The 17,736-nt window shown below is 44.8% G+C and overlaps 12 non-coding genes across 12 annotated transcripts; all 12 read right to left on the bottom strand.

Annotated features, from left to right (window-relative positions):
• Positions 1–1,064: 1,064 nt before the first annotated feature.
• On the bottom strand, positions 1,065–1,255 carry LOC141221327 (U2 spliceosomal RNA). Its single transcript, XR_012289362.1, has one exon. It is a non-coding gene; the product is annotated as a U2 spliceosomal RNA (small nuclear RNA).
• A 1,115-nt stretch (positions 1,256–2,370) lies between these two features.
• Positions 2,371–2,561, bottom strand: LOC141221326 (U2 spliceosomal RNA). Its single transcript, XR_012289361.1, has one exon. It is a non-coding gene; the product is annotated as a U2 spliceosomal RNA (small nuclear RNA).
• A 1,115-nt stretch (positions 2,562–3,676) lies between these two features.
• LOC141221323 (U2 spliceosomal RNA) lies at positions 3,677–3,867 on the bottom strand. Its single transcript, XR_012289359.1, has one exon. It is a non-coding gene; the product is annotated as a U2 spliceosomal RNA (small nuclear RNA).
• A 1,115-nt stretch (positions 3,868–4,982) lies between these two features.
• Positions 4,983–5,173, bottom strand: LOC141221322 (U2 spliceosomal RNA). Its single transcript, XR_012289358.1, has one exon. It is a non-coding gene; the product is annotated as a U2 spliceosomal RNA (small nuclear RNA).
• A 1,115-nt stretch (positions 5,174–6,288) lies between these two features.
• LOC141221321 (U2 spliceosomal RNA) lies at positions 6,289–6,479 on the bottom strand. Its single transcript, XR_012289357.1, has one exon. It is a non-coding gene; the product is annotated as a U2 spliceosomal RNA (small nuclear RNA).
• Positions 6,480–7,594: 1,115 nt separating this feature from the next.
• Positions 7,595–7,785, bottom strand: LOC141221320 (U2 spliceosomal RNA). The gene has a single exon (XR_012289356.1). It is a non-coding gene; the product is annotated as a U2 spliceosomal RNA (small nuclear RNA).
• Positions 7,786–8,900: 1,115 nt separating this feature from the next.
• On the bottom strand, positions 8,901–9,091 carry LOC141221319 (U2 spliceosomal RNA). Its single transcript, XR_012289355.1, has one exon. It is a non-coding gene; the product is annotated as a U2 spliceosomal RNA (small nuclear RNA).
• A 1,115-nt stretch (positions 9,092–10,206) lies between these two features.
• Positions 10,207–10,397, bottom strand: LOC141221318 (U2 spliceosomal RNA). The gene has a single exon (XR_012289354.1). It is a non-coding gene; the product is annotated as a U2 spliceosomal RNA (small nuclear RNA).
• A 1,115-nt stretch (positions 10,398–11,512) lies between these two features.
• Positions 11,513–11,703, bottom strand: LOC141221317 (U2 spliceosomal RNA). The gene has a single exon (XR_012289353.1). It is a non-coding gene; the product is annotated as a U2 spliceosomal RNA (small nuclear RNA).
• Positions 11,704–12,818: 1,115 nt separating this feature from the next.
• Positions 12,819–13,009, bottom strand: LOC141221524 (U2 spliceosomal RNA). Its single transcript, XR_012289554.1, has one exon. It is a non-coding gene; the product is annotated as a U2 spliceosomal RNA (small nuclear RNA).
• A 1,115-nt stretch (positions 13,010–14,124) lies between these two features.
• On the bottom strand, positions 14,125–14,310 carry LOC141221605 (U2 spliceosomal RNA). The gene has a single exon (XR_012289617.1). It is a non-coding gene; the product is annotated as a U2 spliceosomal RNA (small nuclear RNA).
• A 2,599-nt stretch (positions 14,311–16,909) lies between these two features.
• Positions 16,910–17,100, bottom strand: LOC141221316 (U2 spliceosomal RNA). Its single transcript, XR_012289352.1, has one exon. It is a non-coding gene; the product is annotated as a U2 spliceosomal RNA (small nuclear RNA).
• Positions 17,101–17,736: the final 636 nt, after the last annotated feature.

The raw sequence follows: 17,736 nt of genomic DNA, 5'->3' as shown, positions 1-17,736 counted from the left end.
ATTTGTGGAGATGAGCTCCTGGACTCCCGTTAAGAAGACATGTTGTCAACCTCTAGATCCCTTACATGCCTGCACTTTTCGGCTTGCTGCTGCTGCAATCCACGCGTTTTAGATCTGCATAACTCCACCTCTTTAAACACAGCACCTTCACCCCCTGCTGTTCCCACCCGCCTCAACACCGTTGGAAGGGAGGAGAACCAATTAAGGCGGGGGGTGGGGTGGAACGAGCAGCTGTCTACCCTTAGCAGGAGGGCTCCTGATTACATACCTCTCCTGCTGCTGCTGCTGCTGGCTGTCCAGCAGCAGACTGAAGGTGGCTGCTGCTGTGCACAGGTATATAAAGGCTCAGAGCCTATTATGACACGCGCAGCCAGCGTTCCATTGCCACATTCCATCTACTGCAGGCAGGATACCTGGCTGGCTGAATGTCGCTGAGAAGCTCACAGAGACCGCCATAAGCAACAGTTTAACAGAATGCCACAGACTAATCAACCAAACTTTTTGGGTTGGGTTCTCTTTTATAGTCTGCAGGCATTAAATGAAAGAAGTCAGTGTTCCAGCAGAAGGAGACAACGTTTCAGAAAAGGCATTGTAGCAAACCAAAAAAGAAATTTTAAGCGCAGCAGAGTAACCAGCGCACATACCTGTTAGCTCAGGTGAGTTTAAAAGGCTGCTGTTGATAACAAGGGCATTTGCTAAATAGATGGTGTGTGTGCAACAATATACTGAAAGGTCAATTATATTGTGCAGCTTATCTCACCACCTGTAGTTATTTAGGTGAAAGCTCCAAAATGCTTGCCTAATATGTCTGTTTATCCAAAAGGAAGTAAAAAGGGAGAGCTAGAAAGATAGCATTGCATCACATTACATGGCAATGCAATGCACAGTTGCTGAAGTTGAACCAAAATGAGCTTGTAATCTGGCTTCTGCAACTTTGAACATGAAAAATCCAATGAGGAGAAGAAAAGCAAAGCCAAAGAGTCCATCCCCAAATCCGACAAACAAGCAAAATGAACAAAAAACATTGAATTCAATTCTTTCTGATTTTAGAAACTGCATTAAAGAAGGGGTGCACCGGTCCTGGAGATACTGCAATACCAGGTCAATGCGTGGAGTGGACAGAGCAAGCTCTTTTTCCATCTCCCTGTTCTAAAAATCCATTTAATATATGGTCCCCAGATAGGGGACGTATCAGATATTAAACTGATAAGAACAGATACTACACTTGATCTTAGCCAAAAGGCCGAGAAGCGATAACCAGAATTGGTTTCAAACTACGGAGCCACCCAAGGATCCTGAAAAGTCCATTTGTGGAGATGAGCTCCTGGACTCCCGTTAAGAAGACATGTTGTCAACCTCTAGATCCCTTACATGCCTGCACTTTTCGGCTTGCTGCTGCTGCAATCCACGCGTTTTAGATCTGCATAACTCCACCTCTTTAAACACAGCACCTTCACCCCCTGCTGTTCCCACCCGCCTCAACACCCTTGGAAGGGAGGAGAACCAATTAAGGCGGGGGGTGGGGTGGAACGAGCAGCTGTCTACCCTTAGCAGGAGGGCTCCTGATTACATACCTCTCCTGCTGCTGCTGCTGCTGGCTGTCCAGCAGCAGACTGAAGGTGGCTGCTGCTGTGCACAGGTATATAAAGGCTCAGAGCCTATTATGACACGCGCAGCCAGCGTTCCATTGCCACATTCCATCTACTGCAGGCAGGATACCTGGCTGGCTGAATGTCGCTGAGAAGCTCACAGAGACCGCCATAAGCAACAGTTTAACAGAATGCCACAGACTAATCAACCAAACTTTTTGGGTTGGGTTCTCTTTTATAGTCTGCAGGCATTAAATGAAAGAAGTCAGTGTTCCAGCAGAAGGAGACAACATTTCAGAAAAGGCATTGTAGCAAACCAAAAAAGAAATTTTAAGCGCAGCAGAGTAACCAGCGCACATACCTGTTAGCTCAGGTGAGTTTAAAAGGCTGCTGTTGATAACAAGGGCATTTGCTAAATAGATGGTGTGTGTGCAACAATATACTGAAAGGTCAATTATATTGTGCAGCTTATCTCACCACCTGTAGTTATTTAGGTGAAAGCTCCAAAATGCTTGCCTAATATGTCTGTTTATCCAAAAGGAAGTAAAAAGGGAGAGCTAGAAAGATAGCATTGCATCACATTACATGGCAATGCAATGCACAGTTGCTGAAGTTGAACCAAAATGAGCTTGTAATCTGGCTTCTGCAACTTTGAACATGAAAAATCCAATGAGGAGAAGAAAAGCAAAGCCAAAGAGTCCATCCCCAAATCCGACAAACAAGCAAAATGAACAAAAAACATTGAATTCAATTCTTTCTGATTTTAGAAACTGCATTAAAGAAGGGGTGCACCGGTCCTGGAGATACTGCAATACCAGGTCAATGCGTGGAGTGGACAGAGCAAGCTCTTTTTCCATCTCCCTGTTCTAAAAATCCATTTAATATATGGTCCCCAGATAGGGGACGTATCAGATATTAAACTGATAAGAACAGATACTACACTTGATCTTAGCCAAAAGGCCGAGAAGCGATAACCAGAATTGGTTTCAAACTACGGAGCCACCCAAGGATCCTGAAAAGTCCATTTGTGGAGATGAGCTCCTGGACTCCCGTTAAGAAGACATGTTGTCAACCTCTAGATCCCTTACATGCCTGCACTTTTCGGCTTGCTGCTGCTGCAATCCACGCGTTTTAGATCTGCATAACTCCACCTCTTTAAACACAGCACCTTCACCCCCTGCTGTTCCCACCCGCCTCAACACCCTTGGAAGGGAGGAGAACCAATTAAGGCGGGGGGTGGGGTGGAACGAGCAGCTGTCTACCCTTAGCAGGAGGGCTCCTGATTACATACCTCTCCTGCTGCTGCTGCTGCTGGCTGTCCAGCAGCAGACTGAAGGTGGCTGCTGCTGTGCACAGGTATATAAAGGCTCAGAGCCTATTATGACACGCGCAGCCAGCGTTCCATTGCCACATTCCATCTACTGCAGGCAGGATACCTGGCTGGCTGAATGTCGCTGAGAAGCTCACAGAGACCGCCATAAGCAACAGTTTAACAGAATGCCACAGACTAATCAACCAAACTTTTTGGGTTGGGTTCTCTTTTATAGTCTGCAGGCATTAAATGAAAGAAGTCAGTGTTCCAGCAGAAGGAGACAACGTTTCAGAAAAGGCATTGTAGCAAACCAAAAAAGAAATTTTAAGCGCAGCAGAGTAACCAGCGCACATACCTGTTAGCTCAGGTGAGTTTAAAAGGCTGCTGTTGATAACAAGGGCATTTGCTAAATAGATGGTGTGTGTGCAACAATATACTGAAAGGTCAATTATATTGTGCAGCTTATCTCACCACCTGTAGTTATTTAGGTGAAAGCTCCAAAATGCTTGCCTAATATGTCTGTTTATCCAAAAGGAAGTAAAAAGGGAGAGCTAGAAAGATAGCATTGCATCACATTACATGGCAATGCAATGCACAGTTGCTGAAGTTGAACCAAAATGAGCTTGTAATCTGGCTTCTGCAACTTTGAACATGAAAAATCCAATGAGGAGAAGAAAAGCAAAGCCAAAGAGTCCATCCCCAAATCCGACAAACAAGCAAAATGAACAAAAAACATTGAATTCAATTCTTTCTGATTTTAGAAACTGCATTAAAGAAGGGGTGCACCGGTCCTGGAGATACTGCAATACCAGGTCAATGCGTGGAGTGGACAGAGCAAGCTCTTTTTCCATCTCCCTGTTCTAAAAATCCATTTAATATATGGTCCCCAGATAGGGGACGTATCAGATATTAAACTGATAAGAACAGATACTACACTTGATCTTAGCCAAAAGGCCGAGAAGCGATAACCAGAATTGGTTTCAAACTACGGAGCCACCCAAGGATCCTGAAAAGTCCATTTGTGGAGATGAGCTCCTGGACTCCCGTTAAGAAGACATGTTGTCAACCTCTAGATCCCTTACATGCCTGCACTTTTCGGCTTGCTGCTGCTGCAATCCACGCGTTTTAGATCTGCATACCTCCACCTCTTTAAACACAGCACCTTCACCCCCTGCTGTTCCCACCCGCCTCAACACCCTTGGAAGGGAGGAGAACCAATTAAGGCGGGGGGTGGGGTGGAACGAGCAGCTGTCTACCCTTAGCAGGAGGGCTCCTGATTACATACCTCTCCTGCTGCTGCTGCTGCTGGCTGTCCAGCAGCAGACTGAAGGTGGCTGCTGCTGTGCACAGGTATATAAAGGCTCAGAGCCTATTATGACACGCGCAGCCAGCGTTCCATTGCCACATTCCATCTACTGCAGGCAGGATACCTGGCTGGCTGAATGTCGCTGAGAAGCTCACAGAGACCGCCATAAGCAACAGTTTAACAGAATGCCACAGACTAATCAACCAAACTTTTTGGGTTGGGTTCTCTTTTATAGTCTGCAGGCATTAAATGAAAGAAGTCAGTGTTCCAGCAGAAGGAGACAACGTTTCAGAAAAGGCATTGTAGCAAACCAAAAAAGAAATTTTAAGCGCAGCAGAGTAACCAGCGCACATACCTGTTAGCTCAGGTGAGTTTAAAAGGCTGCTGTTGATAACAAGGGCATTTGCTAAATAGATGGTGTGTGTGCAACAATATACTGAAAGGTCAATTATATTGTGCAGCTTATCTCACCACCTGTAGTTATTTAGGTGAAAGCTCCAAAATGCTTGCCTAATATGTCTGTTTATCCAAAAGGAAGTAAAAAGGGAGAGCTAGAAAGATAGCATTGCATCACATTACATGGCAATGCAATGCACAGTTGCTGAAGTTGAACCAAAATGAGCTTGTAATCTGGCTTCTGCAACTTTGAACATGAAAAATCCAATGAGGAGAAGAAAAGCAAAGCCAAAGAGTCCATCCCCAAATCCGACAAACAAGCAAAATGAACAAAAAACATTGAATTCAATTCTTTCTGATTTTAGAAACTGCATTAAAGAAGGGGTGCACCGGTCCTGGAGATACTGCAATACCAGGTCAATGCGTGGAGTGGACAGAGCAAGCTCTTTTTCCATCTCCCTGTTCTAAAAATCCATTTAATATATGGTCCCCAGATAGGGGACGTATCAGATATTAAACTGATAAGAACAGATACTACACTTGATCTTAGCCAAAAGGCCGAGAAGCGATAACCAGAATTGGTTTCAAACTACGGAGCCACCCAAGGATCCTGAAAAGTCCATTTGTGGAGATGAGCTCCTGGACTCCCGTTAAGAAGACATGTTGTCAACCTCTAGATCCCTTACATGCCTGCACTTTTCGGCTTGCTGCTGCTGCAATCCACGCGTTTTAGATCTGCATAACTCCACCTCTTTAAACACAGCACCTTCACCCCCTGCTGTTCCCACCCGCCTCAACACCCTTGGAAGGGAGGAGAACCAATTAAGGCGGGGGGTGGGGTGGAACGAGCAGCTGTCTACCCTTAGCAGGAGGGCTCCTGATTACATACCTCTCCTGCTGCTGCTGCTGCTGGCTGTCCAGCAGCAGACTGAAGGTGGCTGCTGCTGTGCACAGGTATATAAAGGCTCAGAGCCTATTATGACACGCGCAGCCAGCGTTCCATTGCCACATTCCATCTACTGCAGGCAGGATACCTGGCTGGCTGAATGTCGCTGAGAAGCTCACAGAGACCGCCATAAGCAACAGTTTAACAGAATGCCACAGACTAATCAACCAAACTTTTTGGGTTGGGTTCTCTTTTATAGTCTGCAGGCATTAAATGAAAGAAGTCAGTGTTCCAGCAGAAGGAGACAACGTTTCAGAAAAGGCATTGTAGCAAACCAAAAAAGAAATTTTAAGCGCAGCAGAGTAACCAGCGCACATACCTGTTAGCTCAGGTGAGTTTAAAAGGCTGCTGTTGATAACAAGGGCATTTGCTAAATAGATGGTGTGTGTGCAACAATATACTGAAAGGTCAATTATATTGTGCAGCTTATCTCACCACCTGTAGTTATTTAGGTGAAAGCTCCAAAATGCTTGCCTAATATGTCTGTTTATCCAAAAGGAAGTAAAAAGGGAGAGCTAGAAAGATAGCATTGCATCACATTACATGGCAATGCAATGCACAGTTGCTGAAGTTGAACCAAAATGAGCTTGTAATCTGGCTTCTGCAACTTTGAACATGAAAAATCCAATGAGGAGAAGAAAAGCAAAGCCAAAGAGTCCATCCCCAAATCCGACAAACAAGCAAAATGAACAAAAAACATTGAATTCAATTCTTTCTGATTTTAGAAACTGCATTAAAGAAGGGGTGCACCGGTCCTGGAGATACTGCAATACCAGGTCAATGCGTGGAGTGGACAGAGCAAGCTCTTTTTCCATCTCCCTGTTCTAAAAATCCATTTAATATATGGTCCCCAGATAGGGGACGTATCAGATATTAAACTGATAAGAACAGATACTACACTTGATCTTAGCCAAAAGGCCGAGAAGCGATAACCAGAATTGGTTTCAAACTACGGAGCCACCCAAGGATCCTGAAAAGTCCATTTGTGGAGATGAGCTCCTGGACTCCCGTTAAGAAGACATGTTGTCAACCTCTAGATCCCTTACATGCCTGCACTTTTCGGCTTGCTGCTGCTGCAATCCACGCGTTTTAGATCTGCATAACTCCACCTCTTTAAACACAGCACCTTCACCCCCTGCTGTTCCCACCCGCCTCAACACCGTTGGAAGGGAGGAGAACCAATTAAGGCGGGGGGTGGGGTGGAACGAGCAGCTGTCTACCCTTAGCAGGAGGGCTCCTGATTACATACCTCTCCTGCTGCTGCTGCTGCTGGCTGTCCAGCAGCAGACTGAAGGTGGCTGCTGCTGTGCACAGGTATATAAAGGCTCAGAGCCTATTATGACACGCGCAGCCAGCGTTCCATTGCCACATTCCATCTACTGCAGGCAGGATACCTGGCTGGCTTAATGTCGCTGAGAAGCTCACAGAGACCGCCATAAGCAACAGTTTAACAGAATGCCACAGACTAATCAACCAAACTTTTTGGGTTGGGTTCTCTTTTATAGTCTGCAGGCATTAAACGAAAGAAGTCAGTGTTCCAGCAGAAGGAGACAACGTTTCAGAAAAGGCATTGTAGCAAACCAAAAAAGAAATTTTAAGCGCAGCAGAGTAACCAGCGCACATACCTGTTAGCTCAGGTGAGTTTAAAAGGCTGCTGTTGATAACAAGGGCATTTGCTAAATAGATGGTGTGTGTGCAACAATATACTGAAAGGTCAATTATATTGTGCAGCTTATCTCACCACCTGTAGTTATTTAGGTGAAAGCTCCAAAATGCTTGCCTAATATGTCTGTTTATCCAAAAGGAAGTAAAAAGGGAGAGCTAGAAAGATAGCATTGCATCACATTACATGGCAATGCAATGCACAGTTGCTGAAGTTGAACCAAAATGAGCTTGTAATCTGGCTTCTGCAACTTTGAACATGAAAAATCCAATGAGGAGAAGAAAAGCAAAGCCAAAGAGTCCATCCCCAAATCCGACAAACAAGCAAAATGAACAAAAAACATTGAATTCAATTCTTTCTGATTTTAGAAACTGCATTAAAGAAGGGGTGCACCGGTCCTGGAGATACTGCAATACCAGGTCAATGCGTGGAGTGGACAGAGCAAGCTCTTTTTCCATCTCCCTGTTCTAAAAATCCATTTAATATATGGTCCCCAGATAGGGGACGTATCAGATATTAAACTGATAAGAACAGATACTACACTTGATCTTAGCCAAAAGGCCGAGAAGCGATAACCAGAATTGGTTTCAAACTACGGAGCCACCCAAGGATCCTGAAAAGTCCATTTGTGGAGATGAGCTCCTGGACTCCCGTTAAGAAGACATGTTGTCAACCTCTAGATCCCTTACATGCCTGCACTTTTCGGCTTGCTGCTGCTGCAATCCACGCGTTTTAGATCTGCATAACTCCACCTCTTTAAACACAGCACCTTCACCCCCTGCTGTTCCCACCCGCCTCAACACCCTTGGAAGGGAGGAGAACCAATTAAGGCGGGGGGTGGGGTGGAACGAGCAGCTGTCTACCCTTAGCAGGAGGGCTCCTGATTACATACCTCTCCTGCTGCTGCTGCTGCTGGCTGTCCAGCAGCAGACTGAAGGTGGCTGCTGCTGTGCACAGGTATATAAAGGCTCAGAGCCTATTATGACACGCGCAGCCAGCGTTCCATTGCCACATTCCATCTACTGCAGGCAGGATACCTGGCTGGCTGAATGTCGCTGAGAAGCTCACAGAGACCGCCATAAGCAACAGTTTAACAGAATGCCACAGACTAATCAACCAAACTTTTTGGGTTGGGTTCTCTTTTATAGTCTGCAGGCATTAAATGAAAGAAGTCAGTGTTCCAGCAGAAGGAGACAACGTTTCAGAAAAGGCATTGTAGCAAACCAAAAAAGAAATTTTAAGCGCAGCAGAGTAACCAGCGCACATACCTGTTAGCTCAGGTGAGTTTAAAAGGCTGCTGTTGATAACAAGGGCATTTGCTAAATAGATGGTGTGTGTGCAACAATATACTGAAAGGTCAATTATATTGTGCAGCTTATCTCACCACCTGTAGTTATTTAGGTGAAAGCTCCAAAATGCTTGCCTAATATGTCTGTTTATCCAAAAGGAAGTAAAAAGGGAGAGCTAGAAAGATAGCATTGCATCACATTACATGGCAATGCAATGCACAGTTGCTGAAGTTGAACCAAAATGAGCTTGTAATCTGGCTTCTGCAACTTTGAACATGAAAAATCCAATGAGGAGAAGAAAAGCAAAGCCAAAGAGTCCATCCCCAAATCCGACAAACAAGCAAAATGAACAAAAAACATTGAATTCAATTCTTTCTGATTTTAGAAACTGCATTAAAGAAGGGGTGCACCGGTCCTGGAGATACTGCAATACCAGGTCAATGCGTGGAGTGGACAGAGCAAGCTCTTTTTCCATCTCCCTGTTCTAAAAATCCATTTAATATATGGTCCCCAGATAGGGGACGTATCAGATATTAAACTGATAAGAACAGATACTACACTTGATCTTAGCCAAAAGGCCGAGAAGCGATAACCAGAATTGGTTTCAAACTACGGAGCCACCCAAGGATCCTGAAAAGTCCATTTGTGGAGATGAGCTCCTGGACTCCCGTTAAGAAGACATGTTGTCAACCTCTAGATCCCTTACATGCCTGCACTTTTCGGCTTGCTGCTGCTGCAATCCACGCGTTTTAGATCTGCATAACTCCACCTCTTTAAACACAGCACCTTCACCCCCTGCTGTTCCCACCCGCCTCAACACCCTTGGAAGGGAGGAGAACCAATTAAGGCGGGGGGTGGGGTGGAACGAGCAGCTGTCTACCCTTAGCAGGAGGGCTCCTGATTACATACCTCTCCTGCTGCTGCTGCTGCTGGCTGTCCAGCAGCAGACTGAAGGTGGCTGCTGCTGTGCACAGGTATATAAAGGCTCAGAGCCTATTATGACACGCGCAGCCAGCGTTCCATTGCCACATTCCATCTACTGCAGGCAGGATACCTGGCTGGCTGAATGTCGCTGAGAAGCTCACAGAGACCGCCATAAGCAACAGTTTAACAGAATGCCACAGACTAATCAACCAAACTTTTTGGGTTGGGTTCTCTTTTATAGTCTGCAGGCATTAAATGAAAGAAGTCAGTGTTCCAGCAGAAGGAGACAACGTTTCAGAAAAGGCATTGTAGCAAACCAAAAAAGAAATTTTAAGCGCAGCAGAGTAACCAGCGCACATACCTGTTAGCTCAGGTGAGTTTAAAAGGCTGCTGTTGATAACAAGGGCATTTGCTAAATAGATGGTGTGTGTGCAACAATATACTGAAAGGTCAATTATATTGTGCAGCTTATCTCACCACCTGTAGTTATTTAGGTGAAAGCTCCAAAATGCTTGCCTAATATGTCTGTTTATCCAAAAGGAAGTAAAAAGGGAGAGCTAGAAAGATAGCATTGCATCACATTACATGGCAATGCAATGCACAGTTGCTGAAGTTGAACCAAAATGAGCTTGTAATCTGGCTTCTGCAACTTTGAACATGAAAAATCCAATGAGGAGAAGAAAAGCAAAGCCAAAGAGTCCATCCCCAAATCCGACAAACAAGCAAAATGAACAAAAAACATTGAATTCAATTCTTTCTGATTTTAGAAACTGCATTAAAGAAGGGGTGCACCGGTCCTGGAGATACTGCAATACCAGGTCAATGCGTGGAGTGGACAGAGCAAGCTCTTTTTCCATCTCCCTGTTCTAAAAATCCATTTAATATATGGTCCCCAGATAGGGGACGTATCAGATATTAAACTGATAAGAACAGATACTACACTTGATCTTAGCCAAAAGGCCGAGAAGCGATAACCAGAATTGGTTTCAAACTACGGAGCCACCCAAGGATCCTGAAAAGTCCATTTGTGGAGATGAGCTCCTGGACTCCCGTTAAGAAGACATGTTGTCAACCTCTAGATCCCTTACATGCCTGCACTTTTCGGCTTGCTGCTGCTGCAATCCACGCATTTTAGATCTGCATAACTCCACCTCTTTAAACACAGCACCTTCACCCCCTGCTGTTCCCACCCGCCTCAACACCGTTGGAAGGGAGGAGAACCAATTAAGGCGGGGGGTGGGGTGGAACGAGCAGCTGTCTACCCTTAGCAGGAGGGCTCCTGATTACATACCTCTCCTGCTGCTGCTGCTGCTGGCTGTCCAGCAGCAGACTGAAGGTGGCTGCTGCTGTGCACAGGTATATAAAGGCTCAGAGCCTATTATGACACGCGCAGCCAGCGTTCCATTGCCACATTCCATCTACTGCAGGCAGGATACCTGGCTGGCTTAATGTCGCTGAGAAGCTCACAGAGACCGCCATAAGCAACAGTTTAACAGAATGCCACAGACTAATCAACCAAACTTTTTGGGTTGGGTTCTCTTTTATAGTCTGCAGGCATTAAACGAAAGAAGTCAGTGTTCCAGCAGAAGGAGACAACGTTTCAGAAAAGGCATTGTAGCAAACCAAAAAAGAAATTTTAAGCGCAGCAGAGTAACCAGCGCACATACCTGTTAGCTCAGGTGAGTTTAAAAGGCTGCTGTTGATAACAAGGGCATTTGCTAAATAGATGGTGTGTGTGCAACAATATACTGAAAGGTCAATTATATTGTGCAGCTTATCTCACCACCTGTAGTTATTTAGGTGAAAGCTCCAAAATGCTTGCCTAATATGTCTGTTTATCCAAAAGGAAGTAAAAAGGGAGAGCTAGAAAGATAGCATTGCATCACATTACATGGCAATGCAATGCACAGTTGCTGAAGTTGAACCAAAATGAGCTTGTAATCTGGCTTCTGCAACTTTGAACATGAAAAATCCAATGAGGAGAAGAAAAGCAAAGCCAAAGAGTCCATCCCCAAATCCGACAAACAAGCAAAATGAACAAAAAACATTGAATTCAATTTTTTCTGATTTTAGAAACTGCATTAAAGAAGGGGTGCACCGGTCCTGGAGATACTGCAATACCAGGTCAATGCGTGGAGTGGACAGAGCAAGCTCTTTTTCCATCTCCCTGTTCTAAAAATCCATTTAATATATGGTCCCCAGATAGGGGACGTATCAGATATTAAACTGATAAGAACAGATACTACACTTGATCTTAGCCAAAAGGCCGAGAAGCGATAACCAGAATTGGTTTCAAACTACGGAGCCACCCAAGGATCCTGAAAAGTCCATTTGTGGAGATGAGCTCCTGGACTCCCGTTAAGAAGACATGTTGTCAACCTCTAGATCCCTTACATGCCTGCACTTTTCGGCTTGCTGCTGCTGCAATCCACGCGTTTTAGATCTGCATAACTCCACCTCTTTAAACACAGCACCTTCACCCCCTGCTGTTCCCACCCGCCTCAACACCGTTGGAAGGGAGGAGAACCAATTAAGGCGGGGGGTGGGGTGGAACGAGCAGCTGTCTACCCTTAGCAGGAGGGCTCCTGATTACATACCTCTCCTGCTGCTGCTGCTGCTGGCTGTCCAGCAGCAGACTGAAGGTGGCTGCTGCTGTGCACAGGTATATAAAGGCTCAGAGCCTATTATGACACGCGCAGCCAGCGTTCCATTGCCACATTCCATCTACTGCAGGCAGGATACCTGGCTGGCTTAATGTCGCTGAGAAGCTCACAGAGACCGCCATAAGCAACAGTTTAACAGAATGCCACAGACTAATCAACCAAACTTTTTGGGTTGGGTTCTCTTTTATAGTCTGCAGGCATTAAATGAAAGAAGTCAGTGTTCCAGCAGAAGGAGACAACGTTTCAGAAAAGGCATTGTAGCAAACCAAAAAAGAAATTTTAAGCGCAGCAGAGTAACCAGCGCACATACCTGTTAGCTCAGGTGAGTTTAAAAGGCTGCTGTTGATAACAAGGGCATTTGCTAAATAGATGGTGTGTGTGCAACAATATACTGAAAGGTCAATTATATTGTGCAGCTTATCTCACCACCTGTAGTTATTTAGGTGAAAGCTCCAAAATGCTTGCCTAATATGTCTGTTTATCCTAAAGGAAGTAAAAAGGGAGAGCTAGAAAGATAGCATTGCATCACATTACATGGCAATGCAATGCACAGTTGCTGAAGTTGAACCAAAATGAGCTTGTAATCTGGCTTCTGCAACTTTGAACATGAAAAATCCAATGAGGAGAAGAAAAGCAAAGCCAAAGAGTCCATCCCCAAATCCGACAAACAAGCAAAATGAACAAAAAACATTGAATTCAATTCTTTCTGATTTTAGAAACTGCATTAAAGAAGGGGTGCACCGGTCCTGGAGATACTGCAATACCAGGTCAATGCGTGGAGTGGACAGAGCAAGCTCTTTTTCCATCTCCCTGTTCTAAAAATCCATTTAATATATGGTCCCCAGATAGGGGACGTATCTGATATTAAACTGATAAGAACAGATACTACACTTGATCTTAGCCAAAAGGCCGAGAAGCGATAACCAGAATTGGTTTCAAACTACGGAGCCACCCAAGGATCCTGAAAAGTCCATTTGTGGAGATGAGCTCCTGGACTCCCGTTAAGAAGACATGTTGTCAACCTCTAGATCCCTTACATGCCTGCACTTTTCGGCTTGCTGCTGCTGCAATCCACGCGTTTTAGATCTGCATAACTCCACCTCTTTAAACACAGCACCTTCACCCCCTGCTGTTCCCACCCGCCTCAACACCGTTGGAAGGGAGGAGAACCAATTAAGGCGGGGGGTGGGGTGGAACGAGCAGCTGTCTACCCTTAGCAGGAGGGCTCCTGATTACATACCTCTCCTGCTGCTGCTGCTGCTGGCTGTCCAGCAGCAGACTGAAGGTGGCTGCTGCTGTGCACAGGTATATAAAGGCTCAGAGCCTATTATGACACGCGCAGCCAGCGTTCCATTGCCACATTCCATCTACTGCAGGCAGGATACCTGGCTGGCTGAATGTCGCTGAGAAGCTCACAGAGACTGCCATAAGCAACAGTTTAACAGAATGCCACAGACTAATCAACCAAACTTTTTGGGTTGGGTTCTCTTTTATAGTCTGCAGGCATTAAATGAAAGAAGTCAGTGTTCCAGCAGAAGGAGACAACGTTTCAGAAAAGGCATTGTAGCAAACCAAAAAAGAAATTTTAAGCGCAGCAGAGTAACCAGCGCACATACCTGTTAGCTCAGGTGAGTTTAAAAGGCTGCTGTTGATAACAAGGGCATTTGCTAAATAGATGGTGTGTGTGCAACAATATACTGAAAGGTCAATTATATTGTGCAGCTTATCTCACCACCTGTAGTTATTTAGGTGAAAGCTCCAAAATGCTTGCCTAATATGTCTGTTTATCCAAAAGGAAGTAAAAAGGGAGAGCTAGAAAGATAGCATTGCATCACATTACATGGCAATGCAATGCACAGTTGCTGAAGTTGAACCAAAATGAGCTTGTAATCTGGCTTCTGCAACTTTGAACATGAAAAATCCAATGAGGAGAAGAAAAGCAAAGCCAAAGAGTCCATCCCCAAATCCGACAAACAAGCAAAATGAACAAAAAACATTGAATTCAATTCTTTCTGATTTTAGAAACTGCATTAAAGAAGGGGTGCACCGGTCCTGGAGATACTGCAATACCAGGTCAATGCGTGGAGTGGACAGAGCAAGCTCTTTTTCCATCTCCCTGTTCTAAAAATCCATTTAATATATGGTCCCCAGATAGGGGACGTATCAGATATTAAACTGATAAGAACAGATTTTTTTTTTTTTTTTTTTCTTAACACTCAGATTACAAGTACCATCTCGATTCCATACTTCTGAAAACGGTGATGGACCAAATCCATCATCGTGTCATTTTAAAACAAAAAAACATTATTTAATGCATATACAAAAAAAACAAAACAACAACCAGTATTTCCTCTCAGACACATAATATATAGAGGAAGGAAACAAAACACATTACTGCATTCCTCCCTTCAACGCATAATATGTTAGATACTCCAACAGTCCTTTCTCTTGCGAGAAAGATTCAAAGTTTGTATTCACATAATCTATCCATGTCCTTCCCACCTTATAGGTTTCAAAAAACCTCTCTTTATTTGCCTTCACACTTGCGATTACCTTTGGAAAAAAAGCTTCAAAACACACACCACTTCCCTTCATTTCCGCAATTCCTTTTTTAACTTTGTCCATTTCTTTATCAGCTTCCTCCTCTTCTGTTTGCCTCTGAACCTCTACCGTCTTCTTTTTTTCTTTCTTTTCCGCCTTTGCACTTTCCATCTTCTCCTTATTACTCTTTCTCTTTGGGCATTCCTTAAACCTATGCCCAATTTCCATACACAGGTTACACTTATTCCTTTCTACTGGACATGATTTAGAAACATGTCCTTCCGCTTTACACTTCCAACACTTTTCTGCAGTACAGTCTTCACGTTTATGACCATATACCTCACAAATTGAGCAAAAGGAATCCATCCCATTAAAGAATAAATTCCCACTTACTTTACCAAGCTTAAACCTTTGAGGCGGGTAGGAAAAACTCCTATCCTTGTTCATGTTAAATTCCACAAAAAATTTCCACTTTCCCGTCCATACTCCGAATTCATTCATTACTTTACCTTTTGATACTACAGACTTGGCAAAACCACTCAAAAACGTGACAATGTCCTCTTCTGGAACCAGTGGTGAAAACATTTTCACTGTCACCATCTTTTCACTACTAAATACGTGACGTTGAAACCGAATTCCAACAAACTTCTCATGTCTCAATTCATCAAAAGAATCCATATAGTTCTCCAAAATCTTCCTAGACTCAAAAAACACGTCATAGACACCCTTTTGGGGATAATCCATAACTGCCACGATGTCTTCTTTATTCACCTTTGCGACACCCAAGATGATCTCCTTCATAATAAACCGAAAGTCCTTAACCTTCTGACAGTCTCTCCGGACAAAAATCCGGAAAGCGGTCTCCACACGTGCATGTTCTGGAACCTCCAACTTCGGCCACAACTCCGCCTCTGTTGCCATGATTCTCCAACAGAATGAGCGTAATCTCCACTCCAACACACAGAAGGAGCGAGTATGATCACTTCCCGTTGTCTGGGGACTAAGCCGACACGCCTATAGCAGCAAGGGGGTGAAGTCCCCACAATTAGGTAAGGACGATCCCCCAAGGCCGACGAGCCAGGTACCCTAGACACCTCCAACCAAAACCAAGGCAGCAATCGCTAAATCACTGCACTTGATCTTAGCCAAAAGGCCGAGAAGCGATAACCAGAATTGGTTTCAAACTACGGAGCCACCCAAGGATCCTGAAAAGTCCATTTGTGGAGATGAGCTCCTGGACTCCCGTTAAGAAGACATGTTGTCAACCTCTAGATCCCTTACATGCCTGCACTTTTCGGCTTGCTGCTGCTGCAATCCACGCGTTTTAGATCTGCATAACTCCACCTCTTTAAACACAGCACCTTCACCCCCTGCTGTTCCCACCCGCCTCAACACCGTTGGAAGGGAGGAGAACCAATTAAGGCGGGGGGTGGGGTGGAACGAGCAGCTGTCTACCCTTAGCAGGAGGGCTCCTGATTACATACCTCTCCTGCTGCTGCTGCTGCTGGCTGTCCAGCAGCAGACTGAAGGTGGCTGCTGCTGTGCACAGGTATATAAAGGCTCAGAGCCTATTATGACACGCGCAGCCAGCGTTCCATTGCCACATTCCATCTACTGCAGGCAGGATACCTGGCTGGCTGAATGTCGCTGAGAAGCTCACAGAGACCGCCATAAGCAACAGTTTAACAGAATGCCACAGACTAATCAACCAAACTTTTTGGGTTGGGTTCTCTTTTATAGTCTGCAGGCATTAAATGAAAGAAGTCAGTGTTCCAGCAGAAGGAGACAACGTTTCAGAAAAGGCATTGTAGCAAACCAAAAAAGAAATTTTAAGCGCAGCAGAGTAACCAGCGCACATACCTGTTAGCTCAGGTGAGTTTAAAAGGCTGCTGTTGATAACAAGGGCATTTGCTAAATAGATGGTGTGTGTGCAACAATATACTGAAAGGTCAATTATATTGTGCAGCTTATCTCACCACCTGTAGTTATTTAGGTGAAAGCTCCAAAATGCTTGCCTAATATGTCTGTTTATCCAAAAGGAAGTAAAAAGGGAGAGCTAGAAAGATAGCATTGCATCACATTACATGGCAATGCAATGCACAGTTGCTGAAGTTGAACCAAAATGAGCTTGTAATCTGGCTTCTGCAACTTTGAACATGAAAAATCCAATGAGGAGAAGAAAAGCAAAGCCAAAGAGTCCATCCCCAAATCCGACAAACAAGCAAAATGAACAAAAAACATTGAATTCAATTCTTTCTGATTTTAGAAACTGCATTAAAGAAGGGGTGCACCGGTCCTGGAGATACTGCAATACCAGGTCAATGCGTGGAGTGGACAGAGCAAGCTCTTTTTCCATCTCCCTGTTCTAAAAATCCATTTAATATATGGTCCCCAGATAGGGGACGTATCAGATATTAAACTGATAAGAACAGATACTACACTTGATCTTAGCCAAAAGGCCGAGAAGCGATAACCAGAATTGGTTTCAAACTACGGAGCCACCCAAGGATCCTGAAAAGTCCATTTGTGGAGATGAGCTCCTGGACTCCCGTTAAGAAGACATGTTGTCAACCTCTAGATCCCTTACATGCCTGCACTTTTCGGCTTGCTGCTGCTGCAATCCACGCGTTTTAGATCTGCATAACTCCACCTCTTTAAACACAGCACCTTCACCCCCTGCTGTTCCCACCCGCCTCAACACCGTTGGAAGGGAGGAGAACCAATTAAGGCGGGGGGTGGGGTGGAACGAGCAGCTGTCTACCCTTAGCAGGAGGGCTCCTGATTACATACCTCTCCTGCTGCTGCTGCTGCTGGCTGTCCAGCAGCAGACTGAAGGTGGCTGCTGCTGTGCACAGGTATATAAAGGCTCAGAGCCTATTATGACACGCGCAGCCAGCGTTCCATTGCCACATTCCATCTACTGCAGGCAGGATACCTGGCTGGCTGAATGTCGCTGAGAAGCTCACAGAGACCGCCATAAGCAACAGTTTAACAGAATGCCACAGACTAATCAACCAAACTTTTTGGGTTGGGTTCTCTTTTATAGTCTGCAGGCATTAAATGAAAGAAGTCAGTGTTCCAGCAGAAGGAGACAACGTTTCAGAAAA

Source organism: Phyllobates terribilis, unplaced genomic scaffold (assembly GCF_046119375.1).
Source record: "Phyllobates terribilis strain yellow unplaced genomic scaffold, ASM4611937v1 Scaffold_325__1_contigs__length_2139453, whole genome shotgun sequence".
NCBI lineage: Eukaryota > Metazoa > Chordata > Amphibia > Anura > Dendrobatidae > Phyllobates > Phyllobates terribilis.
Note: the sequence above shows the minus strand (reverse complement) of the source record. Positions and strands in the feature narration are given on the sequence as shown.